This window comes from Scyliorhinus torazame, chromosome 8 (genome assembly GCF_047496885.1).
Source record: "Scyliorhinus torazame isolate Kashiwa2021f chromosome 8, sScyTor2.1, whole genome shotgun sequence".
NCBI lineage: Eukaryota > Metazoa > Chordata > Chondrichthyes > Carcharhiniformes > Scyliorhinidae > Scyliorhinus > Scyliorhinus torazame.
In genome coordinates this window covers 56,523,406-56,548,509 of record NC_092714.1, presented here as the reverse complement: position 1 = coordinate 56,548,509, position 25,104 = coordinate 56,523,406, and the positions used below count along the sequence as shown (strand labels likewise).

At 53.1% G+C, this 25,104-nt stretch overlaps 1 protein-coding gene and 1 pseudogene across 1 annotated transcript in view; both read left to right on the top strand.

Moving 5' to 3' along the window:
• The window catches only part of LOC140427856 (suppressor of tumorigenicity 14 protein homolog), a 318,812-nt gene that overhangs the window by 68,826 nt on the left and 224,882 nt on the right, over nt 1–25,104 (top strand). The gene's annotated exons all lie outside the window — the stretch shown is intronic.
• On the top strand, nt 1,850–2,215 carry LOC140427858 (large ribosomal subunit protein eL38 pseudogene; annotated as a pseudogene).

The window sequence follows — 25,104 nt, the reverse complement described above, 5'->3', positions numbered from 1 at the left end:
CCATCACGTATCTGCCCCCGTTATCCGCCACTATAGTCTTTGCCTCGAACATTACCCGCTTCCCCACTAATATAGCCACCCCCCTGTTTTTCGCATCCAGCCCCGAATGGAACACCTGCCCTACCCATCCTTTGCGCAACCTAACCTGATCTATCAGTTTCAGGTGCGTTTCCTGTAACATGACCACATCTGCTTTAAGTTTCTTAAGGTGTGCGAGTACTCGTGCCCTCTTTATCGGCCCGTTAAGCCCCCTCACGTTCCACATGATCAGCCGAGTTGGGGGGCTTCCCACCCCCCCCCCTTGCCGGTTAGCCATCATCTTTTTTCAGCTTCTCGCCCAGTTCCCACGCGGCTGTATTTCTCCCAGACGGTGCCCCCCCGCCCATCCTTTCCCGCACCCACTCCCCCCTTTCCCCAGCAGCAGCAACCCAGTAATTCCCCCCTCCCCCCCCCCCCGCTAGACCCCCCGCTAGCGTAATTACTCCCCCCATGTTGCTCCCAGAAGTCAGCAAACTCTGGCTGACCTCGGCTTCCCCCCGTGATCACGGCTCGCCCCGTGCGGCGCCCCCTCCTTCCTGCTTCTCTATTCCCGCCATAATTATCATAGCGCGGGAACCAAGCCCGCGCCTCTCCCTTGGCCCCGCCTCCCATGGCCAACGCCCCATCTCCTCTCCCTCCCCACCTCCCCCCATCACCACCTGTGGGAGAAAGAAAAGTTACCATACCGCAGGATTAATCATACAATCCCTCTTCGCCCCACCCCCCCCCCCCCCACTCGTCCCACCACTTTGTCCAAACGTTCATTTTCGTAGTCCAATCATTCCAATTTTTCTTCTACAATAAAAGTCCACGCTTCATCCGCCGTCTCAAAGTAGTGGTGCCTCCCTTGATATGTGACCCACAGTCTTGCCGGTTGCAGCATTCCAAACTTTATCTTTTTTTTGTGAAGTACCGCTTTGGCCCGATTAAAGCTCGCCCTCCTTCTCGCCACCTCCGCACTCCAATCTTGATAGACGCGGATCACCGCGTTCTCCCATTTACTACACCGAGTTTTCTTCGCCCATCTAAGGACCATTTCTCTATCCTTAAAACGGAGAAATCTCACCACTATGGCTCTGGGAGCTTCTCCTGCTCTCGGTCCTCGCACCATAACTCGGTATGCTCCCTCCACCTCCAACGGACCCGTCGGGGCCTCCACTCCCATTAACGAGTGCAGCATCGTGCTCACATATGCCCCGACGTCCGCCCCCGCCACACCTTCAGGAAGGCCAAGAATCCTCAAGTTGTTCCTCCTTGCGTTATTTTCCAGTGCCTCCAACCTCTCCACAGATCGTTTCTGGTGTGCCTCCTGTATCTCCGACTTCACCACCAGGCCCTGTATGTCGTTTTCATTCTCTGCTGCTTTCGCCTTCACGACCCGAAGCTCCTGCTCCTGGGTCTTTTGTTCCTCTTTCAGCCCTTCAATCGCCTGTAGTATCGGGGCCAACAACTCTTTCTTCATTTCCTTTTTTATCTCCTCCACACAGCGTTTCAAAAACTCTTGTTGTTCAGGGCCCCATATGAAACTGCCACCTTCCGACGCCATCTTGGTTTCTGCTTGCCTTCCTTGCCGTTGTTCCAAAGGATCCGCTGCAATCCGGCCACTTTCCTCTCCTTTTTCCATCCGTGTCCAGGGGGAACACCCTTCTGGTTTACCGCACGGTGTTTTCAGCCGTTAAAATTGCCGTTGGGGCTCCTATCAAGAGCCCAAAAGTCCTTTTCACAGGGAGCTGCCGAAACGTGCGACTCAGCTGGTCATCGCCGCACCCGGAAGTCTCTTTAGAATCCATTATTAAAGATGAGATCGCGGATGTTGCCGGGCCTGTTCTCTTTCTGGCTGAGCGGCTGAGCCTCAGAGTGCAGTTTGTCTCCCCCAGCCGCTGGACTCCTCGCAGCTATGCCTCGGATGATTGCAGAAATCAAAGACTTTTTGTTAACAGCTAGAAGAAAGGATGCAAAATCTGTGAAAATTAAGAAGAACAAGGACAATGTAAAATTCAAAGTGCGGTGCAGCAGGTACCTATATACGTTTGTCATCACAGATAAAGAAAAGGCTGAAAAACTGAAACAGTCCCTGCCTCCAGGTCGGGCTGTGAAAGAGCTGAAGTGAGGAGCTGAAATCTCTAGATGTTGTTTGGATTTTATTGAATAAAAAAAACTACAAATGAAAAAAAAAGATGCGATCGCGGAGTACTTGGGAGTGCATGGTAAAATAGGACTGAGTCAGCACGGATTTGTCACGGGAAGGTCATGTCTGACAAATCTGTTCGAGTTCTTTGAGGAAGTAACAAGGAAGTTAGAGAAAGGAGAACCACAGAGTAAGTGGTCACACACAAGGTTACAGAAAATAGTTCTTTTTAATCAATACGGGGTGGAATTTTGATGAAAAGATGTAGGTGAATGTTGGAGGAGTATTTTCCCCCAGGAATGGTATGTCTCTTGATTACCAGATTGGCAGAAACAGTGAGGGATTTGGTTGGAGCTGCAGCAAAGCCTCTTCCAGCATGCAGGCGGGCGAAGGGCAAGCTCAAAGGCTTCAAACTGACTTGATGGCCTTTCTTAAAGCTGAATTCCAGCAGCAGAGGGAACAACTGCGAAAAGATCTCGCAAAAGCCATTGAAGAAGCGGTGACGAGACTTCCGGTGGCGGCCATGGAGGAGTAGGTTGCGCATTCGGCAGCTCCCGTTTGGAACGGACTCTCGGACCTTTTTTTCAGGGGTTTTCACGGACATTTTGGGGCAGATTGGTGAAGCGAACACTGCCAAAAGGATGCCCTCTCTGTTGTATGGATAGCTAGACCAGGAGTGGCCGGGTGAAGCGTTTAAGTCCCAACAGACAGAAGTGTGCAGAGCGGGCTCTGAGGCACGGCATGGCGGCCGGTACAGACCAGGGTGCATGGGCGCAGTGGTCACAGGAGCAACAGGAGTTCCTTAGGGGCTGCTTTGCTGATCTTATAAAGGACATGCTGGCCCCGATGAAGGCATCAATAGACCAAATGATCGCAATTCAGGCGACACAAGGGAAAGCGCTTAAGGAGATGGAGAAAAAGCTATCCGACCATGAGGACGAGTTGGTCGTATTGGCCCTTAAGGTGGAGGCGCAGGATGACCTCCACAAGAAGTGGCAGGAGAGGCTGGAGGACCTAGAAAACAGGTCCCGGAGACAGAACTTGAGAATTGTGGGCCTCCCCGAAGGTGTGGAGGGGTCGGATGCGGGAGCATTTATGTCCAAGATACTGGAGATGTGATAGGGACGGTGGTATTCCCTCGACCCCTGGAGCTGGACGGGGTGCACAAGGCAAGTGAACCGCCGAGGGCCATGGTGGTGAGATTTCATCACTCCTCAGACAAGGAACTTCATAGAATTTACAGTGCTGAAGGAGGCCATTCGGCCCATCGAGTCTGCACCGGCTCTTGGAAAGAGCACTCTACCCAAGCCCACACTCCCACCCTATCCCCATAACCCAATAACCCCACCCAACACTAAGGGCAATTTTGGACACTAAGGGCAATTTAGCATGGCCAATCCACCTAACCTGCACATCTTTGGGCTGCGGGAGGAAACCGGAGCACCTGGAGGAAACCCACGCACACACGGGGAGAACGTGCAGACTCCGCACAGACAGTGACCCAAGCCGGGAATTGAACCTGGGACCCTGGAGCAGTGAAGCAATTGTTCTAACCACTATGCTACCGTGCTGCCCAGTGCAACTTGTCTTGCAGTGGGCAAAAAAAGAACAGAAAAGCAGGTGGGAGAACAACGTGATACGCATCTACCAGGACCTGGGTGCAGAGCTGGCCAAGAGGCATGCTAGATTCAACCGGGTGAAGGTGACCCTCTTCAGCAAGGGGGTGAAATTTGGGATGCTACACCCAGCGAGGCTATGAGTCACATACAAGGAACAGCTTCACTATTTTGAGACGCCGGGCGAGGCGTGGTCATTCATCAAACAAGAAAAGCTGGACTTGAATTAAAGGACAGTTAAGCTTTGGTGGAATGCGGCAGTGGGGCTGGGTAACACGGTACCATTTCTAATATAGGATTGTATACAATGTTGGGTGCGTGTAAGGGCTGTAGTGGTGGCTGGAGGGTGCAGTGTTTTCGGCAAAGTTGAGATACGGAGGGGGGAGGGCGCCCTGTACTTAGTGCGATTTTTCAGGAAGTTGGAGCCTTGGTTCAGTAAGTGTCTCCTCACGGGGCAATGTTAGTGTCTTCTGTTTATGTTTCGTTTCGTAATACTATTTACTCACTGGGGCTGGAGAGGTAGTTTAATTGGTTTATTCATGTGGGGAGAGGGGTCCGGACAATGAGGCGACAGTCTGATCGGTGCCAGGGGCGGGAGCTTCCGGGGTCAGCATGGGTCAGCTGACTCTCGGAAGCGTAGTGGGGGGGTGAACAAGTGCTCAGCTGGTGCTTGGCGGGGGTTTTGGGGTCGTGGGGGCGGATGGGAGGAGGGGATGCTGCTTTGCTGACAGAGGAGGTATCAATTTCGGGATACCAATTGAGGGCCGGGGCTGTGGCTCCCTGTGGGGGCGCTTGAGGAAGCGAAGGGCGCGGGCTCGAGGTTGGCCAAAAAAGGGCAATGGCTAGTCGGCGGGGGGGGGGCTGATCACGTGGAATGATGTGGAGATGCCGGCGTTGGACTGGGGTGAGATCAGTAAGAAGTCTTACAACACCAGGTTAAAGTCCAACAGGTTTGTTTCGATGTCACTAGCTTTCGGAGCACTGCTCCTTCCTCAGGTGAATGAAGAGGTATGTTCCAGAAATATATATATAGACAGATTCAAAGATGCCAGACAATGCTTGGAATACGAGCATTAGCAGGTGATTAAATCTTTATAGATCCAGAGATGGGGTAACCCAGGTTAAAGAGGTGTGAATTGTGTCAAGCCAGGACAGTTGGTAGGATTTCGCAGGCCAAATGGTGGGGGATGAATGTAATGCGACATGAGTCCCAGGTCCCGGTTGAGGCCGCACTCGTGTGTGCGGAACTTTGCTATAAGTTTCTGCTCGATGATTCTGCGTTGTCGCACGTCCTGAAGGCTACCTTGGAGAACGCTTACCCGGATATCAGAGGCTGAATGCCCTTGACTGCTGAAGTGTTCCCCGACTGGAAGGGAACATTCCTGCCTGGTGATTGTTGCGCGATGTCCATTCATTCGTTGTCGCAGCGTCTGAATGGTCTCGCCAATGTACCACGCATAGGGACATCCTTTCCTGCAGCGTATGAGGTAGACAACGTTGGCCGAGTCGCACAAGTATGTACTTGTACCTGATGGGTGGTGTTCTCACGTCTAATGGTGATATGCACGTCGATGATCTGGCACGTCTTGCAGAGATTGCCATGGCAGGGTTGTGCGGTGTTGTGGTCACTGTTCTGAAGGCTGGGTAGTTTGCTGCAAACAATGGTTTGTTTGAGGTTGCGCGGTTATTTGAAGGCAAGTAGTGGGGGTGTGGGGATGACCTTGGCAAGATGTTCATCTTCATTGATGACATGTTGAAGGCTGTGAAGAAGATGACGTAGTTTCTCCGCTCCGGGAAAGTACTGGACGACGAAGGGTATTCTGTCGGTTGTGTCCCATGTTTGTCTTCTGAGGAGGTCAGTGTGATTTTTTTGCTGTGGCGCGTTGGAACTGTCGATCGATGAGTCGAGCGCCATATCCCGTTCGTACGAGGGCATCTTTCAACGTCTGTAGATGTCTGTTACGCTCCTCCTCGTCTGAGCAGATCCTGTGTATACGGAGAGCTTGTCCATGGGGGTGTGGCATTCGAGGCTGGGAGAATTGTGGCAGATAAGGGGGGCAGGTATATAATGATGAGTGGAAAGTGGGAGGGGGTCCAGGTGGTGTTGGTGAGCGTCTACGCTCCGAATTGGGTGATGTGGAATTTATGAGACGCATGCTAGGCAAAATCCCGGACATAGAGTCACACAACCTGTTCTGGGCTGTTTAGCACAACAGGGGCTGTTTAGCACAGGGCTAAATCGCTGGCTTTGAAAGCAGACCCAGGCAGGCCAGCAGCACGGTTTAATTCCCGTACCAGCCTCCCTTAACAGGTGCTGGAATGTGGCGACTAGGGGCTTTTCACAATAACTTCATTTGAAGCCTACTTGTGACGATCAGCCATTTTCATTTCATGGGAGGAGACTTTAACGCAGTCATTGACCCCGAGCTGGACCGGTCGAAGTCCAGGACAGGGAAGCGACCGGCAATGGTTAAGGAACTGAAGGGTTTTATGGAGCAGATGGGGGGGGAGGGGGTGGATCCCTGGAGGTTCGCGCGGCCGAGAGCAAAGGAGTTCTCTTTTTTTTCTCCCACGTTCATAAGGTTTATTCCTGCATAAACTTCTTTGTCTTGAACAGGGCGTTAATCTCAAAGATGGCAGGGACAGAATACTCAGCAATCACTGTCTCGGACCATGCCCCGCACTGGGTGGACCTACGGCTTAGTGAGGAGAGAGGGCAGCGCCCACTCTGGAGACTGGATGTGGGGCTGCTGGCAGACGAAGAGGTTTGCGGGCGGATTAACAGGAACATCCAGGATTACCTGGAAACAAACGATATGGGTGAGGTAGCAGCGGCAACGGTCTGGGAGGCTCTGAAGGCAGTTGTCAGAGGGGAGCTCATCTCAATTCGATCCCATAGGGAAAAGAATGAAAGAGCGGAGAGGGAGAGACTGGTGGAGGAGATACTCCGAGTGGACAAGAGATACGCGGAGGCCCCCGAGGCGGGGATACTGAGGAGCGGCGGAGTCTGCAGGCAGAGTTTGAACTGCTGACCACAGGGAAAGTGGTAGCACAGCTGAGGATGGCAAGGTGGGGCAGTCTATGAGTACGGGGAGAAAGTGAGTAGAATGCTGGCACACCAACTGCGAAAGAGGGAGGCGGCCACGGAAATCGGGGGAGTAAAGAATAAGGAGGGCAACACGGCTGTACCTTCTTTTCCCGTGACTGGCTGTAACCTTGACTGGCCATTCGGTCCCAATTAACGGCCGGTATTTGTCCTCCAACTCCCTGTTTTGTCCGGTTCTGTCATAGGCCAGGGTAACGTGGTGCAGTGAATGTTAAATGTCTAACGTCCACCACTGGGGGGTGATAGAAATATAGCACTGTTGTCTCATCCTCCATGAATGAACCGTTAACCCTTTGTCTCCGCACTCTAGCTGTAGCTGGTAGATACACAGTAAATCTCGGGCCAACAAGTTACAGTCCAATCCAGTAGTCACCACAAACTGATGATAGAACATAGAACATAGAACATAGAAAAATACAGCACAGAACAGGCCCTTCGGCCCACGATGTTGTGCCGAACCTTTGTCCTAGATTAATCATAGATTAACATTGAATTTACAGTGCAGAAGGAGGCCATTCGGCCCTTTGAGTCTGCACCGGCTCTTGGAAAGAGCACCCTACCCAAACTCAACACTTCCACCCAACACCAAGGGCAATTTGGACATTAAGGGCAATTTATCATTGGCCAATTCACCTAACCCGCACATCTTTGGACTGTGGGAGGAAACCGGAGCACCCGGAGGAAACCCACGCAGACACGGGGAGGACGTGCAGACTCCGCACAGACAGTGACCCACATGATCTGCAGACTTATTCTCGTAAGTGACTGTCACAGGTTCAGAAATAGGATACTCACACACCTGTCCTTGGAACCCCGACAAATGCTGCGTGTGGTCAGATAGTGGTAGTCGAAGTTCTGATTGCACTGAAGGCATGGCTGCTCCAGTGTCGATTACAAATGGGCAGTGTTGATCTCCTATCTGCAGAGAAATAATAGGTTCCCTTTCCGATTGGAGAGTCCTTATGACTAAATTAGCTAGTCAATGTTGTGTTGGGAAAGGGTTTGCCTGGGAGAAGTCAGTGTACCTCGTCTGTCCTCCCCTTGGTGGGTACCCCCTCCTTTGGGTCGGGTCGTCTCCTTCTGCTGCCTGTCTTTTAAAGGGGCATTCCTGCTGCCAGTGATCTGCACGGCCGCAATTAAAACATGCATTGTTCCCTCTATATCTGCCCCGTCCTCTTTTCCCAGTAGACCAATGGCCCCTCAGAGGGGGCGGCAGTTGTGAAGCTGTTGGTGCATACGGTGGGCCATAAAGAGGAGCTGAGAGTCCATTTGGGTGGGTTTGATATCCTACCCCATGTTGATCCACCCACCCAAGGTCACAATATTGGGGTTCCAGCTGGTAAGCCACCGTATCTGCCACTGGTTGGAGTCTCAGATCATCCTTTTTCATTACATACTCAGTCTTAATCTTTGTAACTGAGCCTCCTTCCTGGCCTACACCCTCCTTCCAATAAAATCTGACTGCCCAGGCCATATGAGAAGGGTCGTTCTCTGTCCAATTCATGTTATTACATTTCACAGCAGTAGCCACGGAAGGTGGTAGACAATACATTAACATAGCACAATATTGAGGGGAATTCTGACCATTTTGGTACAGCAAGTCGCCTGACTGCCCACGGTAGATTTCATTAAAACGTTCCAGAAATTCCTCTGGCTCTTCAGTCTTTTTAGGTTTGAGGTCTAAGATCGCAGAAATGTTTATGGGCTTTTGAAATGTGACATTCAACGCATTCAGGATTTGTGCCCGTCTATCGTCATTCAAAGCATGGGCTTGCTGAAGTGCAGCGTGGCTAGCATAATTCAAGTGATTGAGATGATTGCGGTACTCTGCTGGCGTTAAAACCTGCTGGACTAGGGCCCAGAGGTCCCTTGAATCAGCTTGATAAACTGAGATGGTAGTTCTCAGATAATCCACAAAAGCAGCAGGAGATTTCTTCCTGGCTGGGATTGCAGCCAGAATAGCCATCATCTCACTGGGTTTTCATGGGAAATAAATGTCTATCGTGGGCTGGGCGGCCGCCGTTACAGCATCAGAGTTTGGTATTTTCCTAATCGGCAACTGTCTCAGAGTCTCACTAGGGGGCACTCTAGCGGATTTCTCTGGCTCTTCGACGTCCTTCCCTTCCACTAGGGGGAGCTCCAGCTCCTCAGAACCATTCCCATCCTCTTTCTTTGTTCTCATACTTTTCTGTCCTACCATATCGGTCTGAAGGGATCTAGGTGGTATGCGTGATTTTTTTCTAGATAGGATCAGGCCCCTCTCTCATTGTCCGAGATCGGGTCCTAGAGCTAACTGGGCTTGTTGAACAGAGCTCCCGTTCTCTAACAGACGGTGAAGATGCTGAAATAGGACCCAAGCTATCAACCGAAGGGGCTGGAGAGGCTGGCATGATTTGAATCTGGGGAGCAGTGACTGGATATAAATTATGATACCCTGGTGGTTCCAGAATTAGTGCAGACAATGCTACTGGTGCAGTCGGGACTCTACCCGACATGGCCCAATTTTCTAGGTCCTCATCTCCTTCTGTCAATGCAAGGCCAGCCATTGAACTACGTAGCCCATTTTTTTAAAACTCGAGGCCACCCTCTCTTTACTTGTGCGTTTTTTGAATGCACACTCCTTTTTCAAGATCTCCAGAGTTTTCTGGTTTCCCCCCCCCTTCACTAATTGGAATTCCCATTTTAAGGGCATTTTCTTGCCAACTTGATAACATGATCTTATCCCTTTCCTCTTGACAATATTGTCTCCATAATCCAATTAATTATTTTGCTTTCATACTTTGGCTCTTTTTCCAGATTTCTCCCTGAATTTTCTTAATGATGTCCAGATCTTTAGTGCCCCCTAGTGGCCATTCGTCACCCAATTTCTTCCTTACGGTTGCTGACATTATCCAAGCAATTTCCCATAATCTCAAACTAATCCGTAAGACTGCGTTTCTCGCCACTACAGTCCAAGGATACAATTTTAGCTTAATCAACTATAGTTTCCAAAACACTCACACGTGGAATTAAATCAATTCCAAAACACACACACCTGGAATTAAGCCATCATCCGATGTCCCATCAATCCTAAAGCTACACACATATGGAATTAAACCATCAATTCGATGTCTCATCAATCCCAAAACTACACACATATGGAATTAAACCATCAATTTCAATGTCCCATCAATTCCAAAATTAACCCAAAACCGAACTATCAATTATGATATCCTATCAGTTAAATTTTCTAATCCCCAGACTGACCTTTGATTTCGTCGAGACGATCTTTCCGTACCAACCGCGAGTGACCAGACCAATCAGACCATAAGAAGAGGGGAAAATCAATGCGCGGTCATTTTCCAGCTACACATTGTGGGCCCTTTTCCACTTTCCTTGTCCAAAATCAGTCTAGATCTGATTTCGCAGTTGGTCGGTAACCGTCTGGAGAAATCCCGTGTTTCCGGCACCAAATGACAAATGTTGAATTCTTTACCCGTCAGTCTGGCCTCAATAAAACTCGAGATGGATTTGTAGGCATAGTATTATTTGTTTTTAACCAACTTGCAAGTTTGACTCGCTTCACAAAAACCCAGAACACAAGCTGCCTCCTGGGTCTTCCGAACCGAGTGCTATTGGAGACAAAGGAATCTCTACAAATACATTCAAATGGCATCAAGTTTCACATACACGATAGTAACAAGTGCAGTCCACACCGAACAGACCTGCCTAACACATCATGGTACCACGGAGTGACACTGAAAATTGACGGACCTACCTCGAGTGAATCAGCATTGACCAGCAAGCAGCCATCCGGTGACATGGAAAACATCCAGCCTCCTCCGCAGCTCCACAGCTCCGGCAACCTCGACACAAATTGGAAGCTCTTCAGCAAAAGTTCCGCTGGTACATCGAGGCCTCCGACCTCGACGCAGCATCGGATGCCAGGAAGATCGCGCTATTTCTCTCCACCGCGGGGGACCACGCCATCCACATCTACAACTCCCTCACGTTCGCTGACGGCGAAGACAAAACAAAATTCAAAACAGTCCTGCTGAAGTTTGACACCCACTGCGACATGGAGGTGAATGAGAGCTTTGAACTATACGTTTTCCAGCAGAAGCTTCAGGGTAAGGATGAACCTTTTCAGTCCTTCGTCACCCATCTCCGCATTCTAGCGCAGTCATGTAACTATGACTCGACGGCTGATTCCATTATCCGGGATCAGATCGTTCTCGGGGTCCACTCCGACTCCCTTCAGCAGCAGCTCCTGAAAGTCAAACAGTTGACCCTCTCTGTCGCTATTGAGACATGCATTGTCCATGAGCATGCTAGGAATCGTTACTCCCACATCAGGGCGGCAGAAACTGCGAAGCTGGCCTACCACGAGGCGGAACGGGTGCAGGCCATTGCACAAATGCAGGCCTGAGCATCGAGGAGAGAGTGGCCGTTTTGCGCGCTTTTCCCGGATCCCTGCGCATGCGCGCCACGACCGAGTGGATGACGAGCCCAACAACCTGACTGTGCAGGTGCGTACGTCGACCGACCACACTGCGCATGCGCGATGGCGCATGGAACGCGCTGAAGTCAGCGCCATGACGTGTCCGAATTGTGGCTCCGCCCATTTAAAGTGGCAATGTCCAACAAAAGGACGGCGGTGTCTACAGTGTGGCAAGCTTGGCCACTACGCAGCCCTTTGCAGATCTGCTCCACCGCTCAGCAGCCAGCAATCCCAGCTGCGGCGCAGAAGTGTCCGCTCAATACAACAAGGCATGCCAGATTCCGATCCCAACAGCCCAACGGACGCTGATGCTGAGTGCCTCAAGTCCCCATACCGGGTGGGCATCATAACTACACATGCGCTGCCTTCCACCACATCTATGCAACACCTCTCGATCCTCAGTGTGGGTCCCGATGACGAGTGGTCTGCTGTCCTCACAGTGAACAAGGCTCGCATCTGGTTCAAACTGGACACCGGCGCATCGGCGAACCTCATCTCGAAATCCGACCTCGACACCATCTACGCCAAACCAAGCATTCTTCCACCGGCCTGCCAGCTCCTTGACTAAAATGGCAACGCCATAGCTGTCAGTGGCTCGTATCAACTGGGGGTATCCAATAAGACGATCAAAGCGACGCTGCGGTTTGAAATCGTCGGGCCTGACAGAGCATCTCTGCTCGGTGCTTGTGCCTGCAAGCTCCTGAACCTTGTTCAACGCGTCCACACCATGTCATCATCACCGGCGACGGCCTCGCCCGTTGGAAACTTGCAAGCCGACATAGATGACATCATCATGCAGTACCACAGCGTGTTCGACGGAATGGGCACGCCCCCATACCGATACAAAATCCTGCTCAAGCCGAACGCCACCCCTGTAATTCATACACCTCGCCGGGTGCCGCGCCCCCCAAGGATCGTCTGAAGAAGCAATTACAGGACCTCCAAGACCAGGGCATCATATCAAAGGTTACAGAGCCCACAGACTGGGTCAGCTCCATGGTCTGCGTCAGGAAGCCGTCAGGGAAGCTTTGCATTTGCATTGACCCCAAGGATCTAAATCGCAACATCATGAGAGAGCATTACCCGATACCAAAACAAGAAGAGTTGACCAGTGAGTTGGCTCATGCCAAATTCTTTACTAAGCTCAAAGCCTCCAAGGGCTTTTGACAAATACGACTGGACATGACCAGTCGCAAGTTGTGCACGTTCAACACCCCGTTTGGTCGTTACTGCTACAACCGGATGCCTTTTGGCATCATATCTGCCTCCGAAGTATTTCATCGCATCATGGAACAGATGATGGAGGGCATCGAGGGGGTGCGAGTGTACGTTGACGATGTCATTATCTGGTCCACAACGCCCCAGGAACACATTGCTCACCTCAAAAAGGTATTCCAAATAATCCATGAACATGGTCTTCAGCTCAACAGGGCCAAGTGCTCATTTGGTCAATTGGAGATCAAATTCCTCGGTGACCACATCTCGTAACAGGGCGTATGGCCAGACGCCGACAAGGTCTCGGCGATCAACGCCATGAAGACTCCGGAGGACAAAAAGGCGGTCCTCCGCTCTCTCGGAATGGTCAACTTCCTCGGGAAATTCATTCCCAATATGACATCCCATACCATGGCCCTCCGCCATCTCGTCAAAAAGTCGACGGAATTCCAGTGGCTGCCCACGCATGAAGAGGAATGGCGCGAGCTGAAAGCAAAACTCACGACAGCCCCGGTCCTAGCGTTCTTCGACCCAACCAAGGAAACCAAGATATCAACTGATGCAAGCCAAGACGGCATTGGGGCGGTGCTCCTTCAGCGGGATGACTCCGCGTCCTGGGCTCCAGTGACGTATGCCTCCAGGGCCATGACGCCCACTGAACAACGGTACGCTCAGATTGAGAAGGAGTGTCTGGGCCTCCTAACAGAGGTAGTCAAGTTCCACGACTATGTTTATGGCCTGCCGAAATTCACGGTAGAGATGGACCACAGGCCTCTAGTCCACATAATCCAGAAGTTTTTAAACGACATGACACCTCGGTTACAGCGTATTCTTCTAAAGCTACGCCGCTACGACTTTGAACTGGCCTGCACGCCAGGTAAAGAGCTGATCGTTGCAGATGCCCTGTCCAGGTCCATTACCACACCGCATGAACAAAGTGACTTCATCTGCCACATAGAAGCCCAAGTGCAGTTGTGTGCCTCAAACCTTCCGGCCTCCGACGAACGGGTGGTCCAAATTTGTGAGGAGACAGCCAAGGATCCTCTGCTGCAGCACGTGATGCAGCACCTCAGCAATGGCTGGCAGAAGAGACAAAGTCCCCAGTTCTATAACGTAAAAGACGACCTGACGGTGGTGGAGGGAATCCTTCTGAAACTCGACAGAATCGTAATTCCTCAGAGGATGTGTGCTGTGGTGCTGGGCCAACTCCATGAGGGTCACCTTGGGGTCGAGAAATGCCGACGCAGAGCTCGGGAGGCAGTCTATTGGCTGGGCACCAGCCAGGACATTGCCGACACAGTCCTCAATTGCCCTACCTGTCAGAAGTTTCAACCAGCTCAACCCAAGGAAACGCTGCAACAGCACGAGATCGTGACCTCTCCGTGGTCCAAAGTAGGTGTAGACCTTTTCCACGCCAAGGGGCGTGACTACGTACTCCTGGTCGACTACTTCTCCAGTTACCCAGAAGTAGTGAAACTGTCCGACCTCAGGCCGAAGGCGGTAATCAAAGCCTGCAAAGAAACGTTCGCCAGGCATGGGATACCGCTCACGGTAATGAGCGACAACGGTCCTTGCTTTTACAGCCAGGAATGGTTTGACTTCGCACAGTGCTACAACTTCCGTCACGTTACCTACAGTCCCCACTACCCGCAGTCAAATGGGAAGGCCGAAAAAGGGGTCCACATTGTAAAGCGGCTGCTGTGCAAAGCTGCAGATTCAGGCTCCGATTGTAACCTGGCGATGCTGGCATACAGGGCAACCCCACTGTCCACTGGATTGTCTCCAGCCCAGATGCTCATGAATCGCACTCTGAGGACCACAGTTCCAGCCATCCACGTTCCCGACCTTGACCACCTCACGGTCCTGCAGAAAATGCAGCAGTCACGGGCCCAACAGAGCCCATGCCACGGATCTGCCCGAGCTGGCCCCAACTGATCATGTTCGCGTACAGTTGCCTGAGGGCGGCTGGTCAGCCACAGCTGTTGTGCTCAAACAAGTGGCCCCAAGATCATTCCTTGTCCGCATGGCTGATGGCTCCCTGCTACGGCGCAACAGACGGGCACTGCGAAGAGTTCCACTCCCGCTACCTGACCGGCGTGCCTCGCCGCCTACGATGCCTCCTCTGGGCGTACCCTACCACGAGGTCACCGATCTCCCAGCAATCCTGCCGGTCCACGCGCCCACCGTGATGCCAGCGATCCCGCCTCTCCAAGCGCAGGCGACTCCTAATCCGCCTCTGCAGCGATCAACAAGAATTCGTCGCCCACCACAAATACTAAATCTATAGACTGAGCTTTTGTACATTTTTGTGACTTCACCAATTGGACCTCTGCAAATTTTGTTTCGTTTGCCATGTATCTGCACTACCGCAACCTTCCTATGTATATACGTTCGTTCAGACATCTTTCTGTATATAGTCAGGTACATATATATATATATATATATATTTATAAGCATCCACACCTTGGTATTTATTTTTTTAAACGGGGGAGATGTCATAATATCCACGCATGTATATAATGAGATGCAGACAGGCAGTGATTGACACACAGGATGACCAGTAAGCACACAACACAGTGCAGCCAATCACCAGACAGGACACCACCACTATCAAGCCAGAGGGCACTAGGTTTCCCGCTCTCTCTGGACCCAGCCACTGAGACAGTCAGAGTCCACAAGCTAGCACAGTGCAAACAGCATGCGGTAGCTAGTAAGTCTGGTCAGGCTAGTACAAGGTCTCCAGTGAGTTCAGTATAGTGTCGGCCCACAGTTAAATATGTATGTTAGTTCTATCGTTCAACAAAACCGTGTTGGATCTTCTACAGTGTTAGAGGTCTGTTTCTCGCATCGCTGCATCGAGTGCAGTCCACACCGAACCGACCTGCCTAACACCTCATCCGGCACCTGGGTGGGGGAGGGGAAGGTGTCGGATATCTACCAGGAACTACAGGAGGCGGAGGAAACCCCGGTGGAGGAGTTCAAGGGCAAGTGGGAGGAGGAGCTCGGTGAGGAGTTGGAAGCGGGTCTGTGGGCAGAGGACCTGAGCAGGGTTAATTCCTCCTCATCATGTGCCAGGCTCAGTCTAATTCAATTTAAGGTAGTCCACCGGGCACACATGACGGCAGCGAGAATGAGCATGTTTTTTGGGGTGGAAGACAGTTGTATGAGGTGCAAGGGCAGCCCTGCAAACCATATCCACATATTTTGGGCATGCCCGGAGCTTAGAGTTCTGGCAAGGGTTCGCGAGGGCAATGTCCAAGATGCATAACACACGGGTGGTGCCGAGTCCAGAGATCATGATCTTTTAGTGTCACAAGACCCAGGAGTTCAGGGGGCGAAAGAGGCCGACGTCATGGCCTTTGCCTCCCTAGTAGCCCGGAGACGGATTTTATTAATGTGGAGGGACTCGAAGCCCCCGAGTGTAGAGACTTGGGTTAACGACATGGCTGGGTTTCTCAGCCTCGAGAAAATAAAGTTTCCTAAAGAGGGTTTACGCTAGGGTTCTCTCGGAGGTGGCAGCCGTTCGTCGACTTTCTCGGGGAAAATTAAAATGTCAGCAGCAGCAGCAATCCAGAGGGGGGGAGGGGGGGAGAGGGGGGAGGTGAGTGCTTCATTGGGATGGTGTGGGAAGACTGAGTCGCGTGGGGTAATGCCTATTTAGTTATTGTATATTCTCTTTTTACACTATGTTAATGTTCACTCTAGTTTGTTTTGTTATTATTGTTACTATTGTTTTATTATGAAAAATTCTGCAAAACCTTAATAAAAATACTTTTAAAAAGAAAAGAGACAGGAGAACCAGTAGATTTGATTCATTTAGATTTCCAGAAGGCCTTTGACAAGGTGCCGCATAGGAGACTGTTAAATCAGTTAAGAGCCCATAGTGGTAAGGGTAAGATCTTGGCATGGATAGAGGATTGGCTGACTGGCAGAAGGCAGAGAGTGGGGATAAAGGGGTCTTTTTCAGGATGGCAGCTGGTGACTAGTGGTGTGCCTCAGGGGTAGGAATGGGACCAATTTTTCACAATATACATTCATGATCTAGAGGAAGGAACTGAAGGCATTGTTGCTAAGTTTGCAGATGATACAAAGATCTGTAGAGGGGCAGGCAGTATTGAGGAAGCAAGGGGGCTGGAGAAGGACTTGGACAGGCTAGGAGAGTGGGCAAAGAAGTGGCAGATGGAATACAATGTGGAAAAGAGTGAGGTTATGCACTTTGGAAGGAGAAATGGAAGCATAGATTATTTTCTAAATGGGAGGATGCTCAGGAAATCAGAAGTACAAAGGGACTTGGGAGTCCTTGGCCAGGATTCTCCAATCCTGGGGCCAAGTTCTGACGCCGGCGTGAAAAGTGGCACGAGCCACTCCGGCGTCAACGGGTTTCACCTGGCAGCCATCCACCCCTTCCCAGGGGGCTAGTACGGCGGCGGAGTGGTCTCCGCAGCTCCGGTACCCGAAAGCCAGCGCGCCGCAGCCTGCGCGAGTTCGGGCATGTGTGCCACGGCCAGCGCGAGTTCGTGCATGCGCGTGGGTTCCCGTCTCCGCGCCAGCCCCTGGGCAATATGGCGGAGCCCTACAGGGGCCCGACTCGGAGGAACATAGGCCCCCAGGGAACCAGCCCGTCCACCAATCAGTAGGCTCCGATCACAGACCAGGCCACCGTGGAGGCCCCCCCCGGGTTGGATCTCCTCGCCCTCCCCACCAGGACGGCCCCCGCAGACAGAACTCTGAGGTCCCGCCGTGTCGGACCATACGTACCCCACGCCGGCGGGACTCAGCCAAACTCGGCGGGCACTCAGCCCGTCGAGGCCTGGAGAATCGCTGGGGGGCTGCTTTCAATGGCCCCCGATCGGCGTGGCGGCGATCGTGCGGTGGCCCGAATATCGGCGCCGGAGAATCGGCGAGCCGGCGTCGGGGCAGCGTGGCCCGATTAACGCCCCCCCCCCCCCCCCCGGGGATTCTCCGACCCGGCGCTAGGTCGGAGAATCCCGGCCCTTGTTCACGATTCTCTTAAGGTTAACGTGCAGGTTCAATCGGCAGTTAGGAAGGCAAATGCAATGTTAGCATTCATGTCGAGAGGGCTAGAAATACAAGACCATGGATGGACTTCGGAAGCCATATAAGGATCTGGTCAGACCTCATTTGGAGTATTGTGAGCAGTTTGGGGCCCCGTATCGAGGGAAGGATGTGCTGGCCTTGGAAAGGGTCCAGAGGAGGTTCACAAGACTGATCCCTGGAATGAAGAGCTTGTCGCATGAGGAACGGTTGAGGACTCTGGGTCTGTACTCGATGGAGTTTACAGGATACTGCATGGTCTGGATAGAGTGGACGTGGAGAGGATGTTTCCACTTGTAGGAAAAACTAGAAGCAGAGGACATAATCTCATACTAAAGGGACGATCCTTTAAAACAGAGATGAGGAGAAATTTCTTCAGCCAGAAGGTGGTGAATCTGTGGAACTCTTTGCCGCAGAAGGCTGTGGAGGCCAAATCACTAAGTGTCTTTAAGACAGAGATAGATAGATTTTTGATCAATAAGGGGATCAGGGGTTATGGGGAAAAGGCAGGAGAATGGGGATGAGAAAAATATCAGCCATGATTGCAGGCCAGTCGATTTCTGCGGGAGCGGAGCAGGCTAGTCAATTTCAGCGGGAGCAGTGCGCAAGTGATTTCTGGGAGGTAAGTCTCTCCTTTAAAAACACTTGCCTTTGCAGGAGCAGGCCAGTCGATTTCAGCGGGAGCGGAGCAGGCTAGTCAATTTCAGCGGGGGCAGTGCGCAAGTGATTTCTGGGATGTAGCGCACAAAGACTCCATGAGACGAATAGAGTGAAGTCGATGAGGCTTTATTAAGCGTGTCTGTTCCCCAGCAGCTCGATAGTAAACTGGCCTGCGGGGGAAGACTCCGGCTTCTTATACTCCGCCTTCAGGGCGGAGCTTGAGGTCAACGGCCAACCAGGACCCACGAATACATACTACCACATTCACCCCTTGTCAAAAATGAACCCGGCGGGGTGATGCTTCGTATGGTGGTAAGGGTTTACAGGGCTGGTCTGGGAGGATAAAACATTCACATGGCAATACAGTATTGGACAATTTCGTCCTGTTGCAACTATTTACAGAGGGTATAGGAAGAAAAGCAAAATGTTCTTGTGAACAGTCCATATTTGTGTTACATCGATGCCACGAGTCGGTCGGGCGGTCTGGTCGTCCGTGTCGATCGCCTCGGCCCCGGCGGTGGTGGTGCTTGTACCAGTGTTGTCGCCTCCAGGAGCCGTACGGTTTCAGCTGTCGGTGCAAATGGGAGGGGGACCGATCCTCCTGGGAAGGGGGCGGTCGCGGGGTGCGGCGGTGGCAGGAAGGGGGGGGTTGGGTGAATGGTGTCGGGGGGGTGTGTGTGTTGCCGGCGGGCGCCAGATCCCGCAGGGAGACCGTGTCCTGTCGGCCGTCGGGGTACTCCACGTAGGCGTACTGGGGGTTTGCGTGGAGGAGGTGAACCCTTTCGACCAACGGGTCCGTCTTATGTGCCCGCACATGCTTTCGGAGCAGGATGGGACCTGGGGCCGCCAGCCAGGTCGGCAGCGACGTTCCAGAGGAGGACCTCCTAGGGAAGACAAGGAGACGCTCGTGGGGCGTTTGATTAGTGCTCGTACATAATAACGACCGGATGGAATGGAGAGCGTCCGGGAGGACCTCCTGCCACCGTGAAACTGGGAGATCCCTGGACCGTAGGGCCAGTAGGACGGCCTTCCAGACCGTGCCGTTCTCCCTTTCTACTTGCCCGTTCCCCCGGGGGTTGTAGCTGGTCGTCCTGCTTGAGGCTATGCCCTTGCTGAGCAGGAACTGGCGCAGCTCGTCACTCATGAAAGAGGACCCCCTGTCGCTGTGGACGTATGCGGGGTAACCGAACAGTGTGAAGATGCTGTTCAGGGCTTTAATGACTGTGGCCGCGGTCATGTCAGAGCAGGGAATGGCAAAAGGGAAGCGGGAGTATTTGTCCACTACATTAAGAAAATATGCGTTGCGGTCGGTGGAGGGGAGGGGCCCTTTGAAATCGAGACAGAGGCGTTCAAAGGGGCGGGAAGCCTTAATCAGGTGCGCTCCATCTGGCCTGAAAAAATGCGGCTTGCATTCCGCGCAGATGTGGCAGTCCCTTGTGACTGTACGGACCTCCTCTAAAGAGTATGGGAGATTGCGGGACTTGATGAAGTGGTAAAACCGAGTGACCCCCGGGTGGCAGAGGTCCTCGTGGAGGGTTTGGAGGCGGTTAATTTGTGCGTTGGCACATGTGCCGCGGGATAGGGCATCGGACGGCTCGTTCAGCTTTCCGGGACGGTACAAGATCTCATAGTTGAAGGTGGAGAGCTCGATCCTCCACCTTAAGATCTTGTCATTTTTAATTTTGCCCCGCTGTGCATTATCGAACATGAAAGCTACCGACCGTTTGTCAGTGAGGAGAGTGAATCTCCTGCCGGCCAGGTAATGCCTCCAATGTCGCACAGCTTCCACTATGGCTTGGGCTTCCTTTTCCACTGAGGAGTGGCGGATTTCTGAGGCGTGGAGGGTTCGGGAGAAAAAGGCCACGGGTCTGCCCGCTTGGTTAAGGGTGGCCGCTAGAGCTACGTCGGAGGCGTCGCTCTCGACCTGGAAGGGGAGGGACTCGTCGATGGCGCGCATCGTGGCCTTTGTGATATCCGCTTTGATGCGGCTGAAGGCCTGGCAAGCCTCTGTCGACAGAGGGAAGGTCGTGGTCTGTATTAGGGGGCGGGCCTTGTCTGCGTACTGGGGGACCCACTGGGCGTAGTACGAAAAGAACCCCAAGCAGCGTTTCAGGGCTTTTGGGCAGTGCGGGAGGGGAAATTCCATGAGTGCGCGCATACGTTCGGGGTCGGGGCCTATTATCCCATTGCGTACTATGTAGCCCAGAATGGCTAGCCGGTCGGTGCTAAAAACGCACTTGTCCTCGTTGTACGTGAGGTTCAAGGCTTTGGCGGTCTGGAGGAATTTCTGGAGGTTGGCGTCGTGGTCCTGCTGATCGTGGCCGCAGATGGTTACATTGTCGAGATACGTGAACGTGGCCCGCAACCCATGTTGATCAACCATTCGGTCCATCTCCCGTTGGAAGACCGAGACCCCGTTTGTGACGCCAAAAGGGACCCGTAGGAAATGGTATAATCGCCCGTCTGCCTCGAAGGCTGTGTACTTGCGGTCACTTGGGCGGATGGGGAGCTGATGGTAGGCGGACTTGAGGTCCACGGTGGAGAAGACTTTATATTGGGTAATCCGATTGACCATGTCGGATATGCGGGGGAGAGGGTACGCGTCTAGTTGTGTGTACCTGTTGATGGTCTGGCTGTAGTCAATGACCATCCTTTGTTTCTCCCCTGTCTTCACTACTACCACCTGCGCTCTCCAGGGACTATTGCTGGCCTGGATTATGCCCTCCTTTAGTAGCCGCTGGACTTTGGACCGAATGAAGGTCCGGTCCTGGGCGCTGTACCGTCTGCTCCTAGTGGCGACGGGTTTGCAATCCGGGGTGAGGTTCGCAAACAAGGACGGGGGTTGCACTTTGAGGGTTGCGAGGCCGCAGATAGTGAGTGGGGGTATGGGGCCGCCGAATTTGAATGTAAGGCTCTGTAGATTACATTGGAAATCTAATCCCAGCAAGGTGGGGGCACAGAGTTGGGGAAGGACGTTAAGTTTGTAGTTTTTGAACTCCCTCCCCTGCACCGTAAGGATAACTATGCAGAATCCCTGGATCTGTACGGAGTGGGATCCTGCAGCTAGGCAAATCTTTTGTGCGCTGGGATAGGTGGTCAAGGAACAGCGTCTTACCGTGTCGGGGTGTATAAAGCTTTCCGTGCTCCCGGAGTCGACTAGGCATGGCGTCTCGTGGCCGTTTATTAGGACCGTTGTCGTCGTCGTCTGGAGTGTCCGGGGCCGAGCCTGATCGAGCGTAATCGAAGTGAGCCGTGGTTGTAGTAGTGGAGTGGGGTCCGTTGTTGCCGTCCAAGATGGCGTCGGGGATTAAAAAATGGCCGCCCCCATACATCGCACGTGGCTGGGGGGTCACAAGATGGCGGCGGGGGTGGACAAAATGGCCGCCCCCATGCGTCGTACAGGTCTGGGGTGGTCCAAGATGGCGGCGCCCCTCCTCCCCTCGTGGTGGTCGAGACCTAAAATGGCGGCGTCTGCGGGTCGCACATCGGCGCCCCTCCTCCCCTCGTGGTGGTCGGGACCCAAAATGGCGGCGTCTGCGGGTCGCACATGGTGTGCTGGGGGGGCTGGGGAGCGCTAGGACCGCGAGCGCGAGGACCGCGCGGAGCTCCCTCACCGCGAGCGCTAGGACCACGGGCGCTAGGACCGCGCGGAGCTCCCTCACCAGGGACAGCGGTGGTCGGGGCCCAAGTCGGCGGCGCTGGCGGGTCAGGCGTGGGGCCGCGAGCGCAAGGAACGCGCGGAGCTCCCTCACCGGGGACAGCGGTGGTCGGGGTCCAAGTAGGTGGCGCCGGTGGGTCAGGCGTGGGGCGCGGGACGGGGGTTAGGGTGGCGTTAGGGACGCGAAAAACTCCCTCCTCTCCGTGGAGAGTGTTGGCCGGGACCCAAAGCGGTAGCGCCGGCGGCGGGTCATACATGGGCTGCGGGGAGGGGGGTTGGGGAGCGTAGGCGGCGTGCAGGGCTCCCAGTTCTCCCGGGACGGCGGCGACCTCGCGGGACCGGCACACAACCGCATAATGGCCCTTTTTCCCGCAGCTTTTGCAGATGGCTGCGCGGGCCGGACAGCGCTGTCGGGGGTGTTTCGCCTGGCCGCAGAAATAACAGCGGGCGCCCCCGGTGCGACTCGGCGTTTGGACCGCGCAAGCCTGTGGGGTGTCCGGGGGGGGGGGGTAGGGGGTTTGCCGCGACGGGTACGTACGGGGCCCAAAGGCCTGCTGCGCGGTCGGGGCCGTAGGCGCGGGTATGACGCGCGTCCACGTCTAGGGAGGCTGCTAGGGCCCGTGCCTCTGAGAGTCCTAGCGACTCTTTTTCTAGAAGTCTTTGGCGGATTTGGGAGGATTGCATACCTGCCACAAAAGCATCGCGCATTAACATGTCCGTGAGTTCGTTTGCGTTCACCGACGGGCAGCTGCAGGCTCGTCCCAAAATCAGCAGCGCGGCGTAGAATTCGTCCATCGATTCTCCGGGACCTTGCCGTCTCGTCGCGAGCTGGTAGCGAGCGTAGATTTGGTTAACTGGGCGAACGTAGAGACTTCTGAGTGCTGCGAACGCCGTCTGGAAATCGTCGGTGTCTTCAATGAGGGTGAAAATCTCCGTGCTCACCCTCGGGTGCAGGACCTGCAGTTTTTGTTCGTCTGAGACTCGGCCGGTGGTCGTTCTGATGTAGGCCTCGAAGCAAGTCTGCCAGTGTTTGAAGGCTGCTGCCGCGTTCACTGCGTGGGGGCTGATCCTCAGGCATTCTGGAATGATCCTGAGCTCCATAGTCCTTTTTAGGCATGCTTAATAAATTGTAGCGCACAAAGACTCCATGAGATGAATAGAGTGAAGTCGATGAGGCTTTATTAAGCGTGTCTGTTCCCCAGCAGCTCGATAGTAAACTGGCCTGCGGGGGAAGACACCGGCTTCTTATACTCCACCTTCAGGGCGGAGCTTGGGGTCAACGGCCAACCAGGACCCGGGATCTGTCAGCCAATGACATTAGGGCTTCCAGTCCCACATGACCCCCAATACATACTACCACATGGGAGGTAAGTCTCTCCTTTAAAAACACTTGTCTTTGCAGGAGCAGGCCAGTCGATTTCAGCAGGAGCGGAGCAGGCTAGTCAATTTCAGCGGGAGCAGTGCGCAAGTGATTTCTGGGAGGTAAGTCTCTCCTTTAAAAACACTTGTCTTTGCAGGAGCAGGCCAGTCGATTTCAGCGGGAGCGGTGCGTTAGTGATTTCTGGGAGACCTTCACAAGAGCAGGCTAGTCAATTTCAGCGGTAAACACTTACCTGGTCCCGTTTTCGGTCCCTCTTTGCTGTTTTTAATCAAAAATGTTAGTGTTTAAGGTGGGAACAGGAAGTTTGACCTTCTGGGAAGACCCTCACCAATGAATTCTGGTGGAGAGGAAACCCGAGACACTACACGTGTAGTGTCTCCCACCCGCCCTCCTCCTCTAACCTAATAATAAAACCCATTGGTGTGAGGTAAGTACCATATTTTATTATTATTATTATTTTTTTAAAAATGTAATTTAGTTGTTAGCCAGATCTTGGTAGAAAGTTAGAGGGATGGCAGGGAAGGGAGTGCAATGTTCCTCCTGCAGGATGTTTGAGGTGAGGGATGCCGTTAGTGTCCCTGCTGATTTTACCTGCAGGAAGTGCTGCCATCTCCAGCTCCTCCAAGACCGAGTTAGGGAACTGGAGCTGGAGCTGGAAGAACTTCGGATCATTCGGGAGGCAGAGAGGGTTATAGATAGCAGCTTCAGGGAATTAGTTACACCAAAGATTGGAGATAGATGGGTAACTGTAAGAGGGACTGGGAAGAAGCAGTCAGTGCAGGGATCCCCTGCGGTCGTTCCCCTGAGAAACAAGTATACCGCTTTGGATACTTGTGGGGGGGGGAGACTTACCAGGGGTAAGCCATGGGTTACGGGCCTCTGGCACGGAGTCTGTCCCTGTTGCTCAGATGGGAAGGGGGGAGAGGAGCAGATCATTAGTAATTGGGGACTCGATAGTCAGGGGCACAGATAGGAGATTTTGTGGGAGCGTGTGAGACTCACGTTTGGTATGTTGCCTCCCAGGTACAAGGGTACGTGATGTCTCGGATCGTGTTTTCCGGGTCCTTAGGGGGAGGGGGAGCAGCCCCAAGTCGTGGTCCACATTGGCACTAACGACATAGGTAGGAAAGGGGACAAGGATGTCAGGCTGGCTTTCAGGGAGCTAGGATGGAAGCTCAGAACTAGAACAAACAGAGTTGTTATCTCTGGGTTGTTGCCTGTGCCACGTGATAGTGAGATGAGGAATAGGGAGAGAGAGCAATTAAACACGTGGCTACAGGGATGGTGCAGGCGGGAGGGATTCAGATTTCTGGATAACTGGGGCTCTTTCTGGGGAAGGAGGGACCTCTACAGACAGGATGGTCTACATCTGAACCTGAGGGGCACAAATATCCTGGGGGGGAGATTTGTTAGTGCTCTTTGGGGGGGTTTAAACTAATGCAGCAGGGGCATGGGAACCTGGATTGTAGTTTTAGGGTAAGGGAGAATGAGAGTATAGAGGCCAGGAGCACAGATTTGACGTCGCAGGAGGGGGCCAGTGTTCAGGTAGGTGGTTTGAAGTGTGTCTACTTCAATGCCAGGAGTATACGAAATAAGGTAGGGGAACTGGCAGCATGGGTTGGTACCTGGGACTTCGATGTTGTGGCCATTTCGGAGACATGGATAGAGCAGGGACAGGAATGAATGTTGCAGGTTCTGGGGTTTAGGTGTTTTAGTAAGCTCAGAGAAGGAGGCAAAAGAGGGGGAGGTGTGGCGCTGCTAGTCAA